At 37.8% G+C, this 4,006-nt stretch overlaps 1 long non-coding RNA gene across 1 annotated transcript; it reads left to right on the top strand.

The window, feature by feature from the left end:
- The first annotated feature begins 817 nt into the window (after positions 1–817).
- LOC140499938 (uncharacterized) lies at positions 818–3,578 on the top strand. The gene is made up of 2 exons (XR_011965593.1): positions 818–1,275; positions 2,558–3,578. It is a non-coding gene; the product is annotated as an uncharacterized lncRNA (long non-coding RNA).
- The last annotated feature ends 428 nt before the right edge of the window (positions 3,579–4,006 follow it).

Here is a 4,006-nt window from a genome sequence, read left to right as displayed (position 1 = left end):
GATATATTTTTTTAGCATCACCAAAATTTCATCCAGTATCTCTCCAACCTCTCTTTTCCAGAAAGCTCTCCCCTTGAATAAATAATATTTTAAAGGAAAAAAAAGAAAAATAAGAAAAAATCAGCAAAACTGATTAATACATCAAAAAAGTCTAAAAACTTATGTAATGTGCTACATACACAGACATCCCACTTCTGTAAAAGAGTAGGATGGGAGTGTCTGATTTATTTTTTACTTAGTTCTGTAACTTGCTTCTCTCTGTTTAATTTAAGCTACAATTATAGTTGTGATCTAAAGTATGCACCAGAGAGTCTCTAAAACCTAATACACCACAGCTGTTTGTTTACAGAGAATTTATGGCAAGACATGTACAGTAATAATAGCTGACCTTTAAATACACTTTAAATTCTGTAAAGTGTTCCACAGATGTTATCACACTTGTTCCTTATAATAATTTTGAGAGACAGGCATTACAGGTGGCATCATTCCCATTTTACAGATGAAGCTACAAACTTGTTCACAATCACATAGCTAGCGTCAGTGGTGAGTGGGATAGGTTTAGTGAAGAGTTCTCAGATTGTAATTCTTCTCCCAGGGGTGAGGTAAGACTGAGAGGCTCAAGGTTACTATATTTTTAGAACAGAATAATTCCATATAAGGATATAAAACTGTGTAGTACATTAGGGTCTCAATGATTGGATAAAGTTTACCTAATTCTTCAATGTCTTCATTTCAAAAGGGATTGGTTAGATTTCGTGTCTAGAATGTAAGATCATATTCTCAGCTAATGAGAATAATGGTCAGTGGGGGGGGGAAGGGACTTGCGTTAGAGTCTATATAAATCACTGCCTTTTCTTTGTCTTTGGCTTTCCTACTCCAGGCAAACTGCTGTAGGATTGTCCAGATTCTCGAGAATCAAATAAATCTCTTTTCTGTCATCACTTTGAGAGGCCTCTGAGTAATTGATTTATGTAGGGACCTGAGCCATCCCACACAGTTTGGGGGCTCATCTGAGATCTGTGACCTTTCTGAGAAATGGCTGACAGCTCAGTTCAAAGACTGGGCACCTGTGGGGAGATTTCCCCATCGTCCTTGCAAAGGGCTGCTGGGCCTCCCTCTCTGCAAGGTAACGACCCAAAGCAGAGGAACTCAGTGAAGACAGAAAAGAATAGAGATAGGGACTCCAAAGACTCCGAAGCTGTGAAGTGTGTAAAAATGCCAACCGGTTGGTGTTGAAGGTTGCAGTCAGGCAACTTCTACAGGTACAACCCAGCGGTAAGCGCGGGGAGGGCCTGGGGGTCAATTCGTTGAGTCTTAGATAGACTCGGGGAGAAGGTGACGACTCCCAACCAAATTGGTGGACTGCAGGACCCCAGGGTGAAGGGCCCCCCCAAAAACGTTTGCTGGGTGACTGTGGGTGGGTGGGCGACCCCCACTGAGAGCTAGCAAGGGAGCTAGCAAAATTTGTTGAGTCATAGACTCGGAGGTGTTGGTGACAACCCTCAACCAAAAGAATGGGGAAGGGGCAGTCCAAACCCCACCGAGCTTCGGAATGGAGTCAGGAAATACCGGTAAATAGTCCTCTGGGAAATCAATTACAAAATTGGCACGAATTACCAAATTATAGAGGAAAGGACAAGAAGAAGATGATTAAGTATTGTTGTTTCATATGGGGTGAAAAGATATCAGAGGAGGAGGCACAATCTGGCCTAAATATGGTTCCTCCGAGGATTGGGTTTGCCAAAAATTTAAACCTATATGTACTATTCTATTCTGTTAAATGTTTTGTCTGTATATGTTGTGTTGGTATTTCTGTGTGAATGAAAGTCTGTGTGTCTCTGTTTTTATCTGATAAGGCTGTAAATTTAGCCAGCCAGCCAGTAGGAGCAGAAAGGCTGAGCTGAACTGTCCTTGAAATTCCTTTTACTCCCCTTCTTCAACCCCTCCATACTAGTTGCAGAGGGGCGGAGGGACAAGGAGGGAGAGAAAGAGAGAAAAGAATTATTTTACTGTTCAGTTTATATAGTTGGTAACAGCAAGTAAAAGAATGTAGGATAAGCAGAAAGAAATAAGTTATGTGCAGTTTCAAAGTGGCTTGAGGGAAAGGCAGGAGAATTTAAGCAGGTAGAGATGATGAGCAGGGGTACTGTGTAATCAGAAGGCTTAGAAGAAGTACAAAAGGGAGGGAGGGAATTTATCTTTTTCCCTCAGATCAAAGAGGCATGCTGGCAACCATTTAACCATTTCCTGCCTCACCCAAAAGAAGAAATTTTAGTGTAATGGGAAATAACAGAAAGTTAATTGAATTCATTCTGGTTGTATTTGGAATTGTGAATAGGAGGAATGTGTCATTCTTAATTTAATGTTTAAGATAGGTTAGAATTTATTAAAGTTTGGTGTAAGTAAGCAGAAGATTAGAAAGTAAAAGAAAATCTCAAGTAAGCAACTTAGAGCTGAGAGTTTTGAATTTAGGTTTAATTAGATCAATATATTTGATGCCAGACAATGTATTTAAAGTAAAAAGATGATAAGTTTAGGTTTTTCTTTTCCTTTGCAGAGTGGGAGGGCCAGAAAGGGGTGGCCTTGGGAATCCTGGCACAAATAAGAGGAGGACAGAGACACCCAGGAGCATTTCTGCCAAAAATGTTTGATCCAGTAACAAAAGGATAGGTATTTGTTAGATGCAACATTAATCTAATGTAACTGTTACATGATTTTAAATTTTGTAATTTATTACATATAGATTGGGGTTTTAAAAAGATGTGATAGAAATTTGATAATTTGAAACTTACATTGGTTATAAAAAAAAAAGAGCTGTTATGAATTTTTTTTATAAGAGTTTCCTTGTAGCATTCTTCTTAAGAAAATGAGAACGCTTTAAAAATGTACGGGTATATATATAGGTGTGATTTTCAAGCCTGTTCCATCTGAGGATGTATTATGTTAAAAGTTTATTTCTGCTGTTGAAAAGGAAATCTTAGCTAAAATTGTTTTTGCCATGAATCAAGCATTTACTCTAAAGTTATGTTTGTAAAAGAAAGTTTATGGGCAAATGTGAAAAGGCTGTGGGTTTAGGTCTTGTGATTTCTGTCAATTAGTTTCAAGGGTATTGTGATAAATTGTAAACTGTTCGTAAGAGAGGAAATATTTGCTGTATTAAGAGATACTTTGTAAAATCTTTTGTATGGGTTTTTGGAAGGCCTACCTATCCAATCTGTATTTGTAAGTTACAAAAGTGGGGAGAATTTAGTTTCTCTAATAGGATATGAAAATACAATTGATGTCATCTGAAATTTATTGTTCGGGTTCATAGCTAAAACAATTTGTTATCACTTATAAAAATTATGTTTGCCATTTGTAATTCTAATGCTAAAACCTAAAGCTGGTACATTGTGTGAATATGTGGGGAAAGAAGCAGTCCTCAGGCTAGTAACAAGTGCAGCCCCAGCAGCTGAGGAGATTGTATATAGAACTTGCTTTGGTGAGAATTTGAAAATGTACAAGAAATGATCTTCAGTGATTGGCTTTTTAGGGCAAATTTAAGATCTAAGAGGTAAATAAAATCCTTGGGAACATTCTTTCTAAGTCTAATGGGAATAAATAGATATTGTATCATTGTTCCATAGAATAAGATTGGGATTTAAAGTTAACTGTAATTGTATTTTATTTACAGAAGGATTCAGGGAAAGGAATCCCTTACAAAAAAAAAAAAAAAGGGGGTGTGTGTGGCCCCAGGTGGTCTGGGAGCTCCAGGAATGGTCTTGATGGGAGTGGCCAGTAAACTGGAGATTTGGACTGATAGAATTAAGAGTGGGAAGTAGAATAGACTTGGGCATAGTGATAGAGTGGACCTTAGGAGAGCCAGTTCACATGGAAAAAAAAAAAACAAAAAAAGGAGTTTTCAAGGTGAGGTTTTCCAGGGCCTTTAGATAAATGAGACTAAAACTCTTTTGGGTTAATGGACAAAGGTCCCAACTTGGAATAAGATCTTTACATGTTACAAAAT

This window comes from Notamacropus eugenii, chromosome 4, assembly GCF_028372415.1.
Source record: "Notamacropus eugenii isolate mMacEug1 chromosome 4, mMacEug1.pri_v2, whole genome shotgun sequence".
Taxonomy (NCBI): Eukaryota; Metazoa; Chordata; class Mammalia; order Diprotodontia; family Macropodidae; genus Notamacropus; species Notamacropus eugenii.
This window is presented reverse-complemented; position numbering and strand designations above follow the sequence as displayed.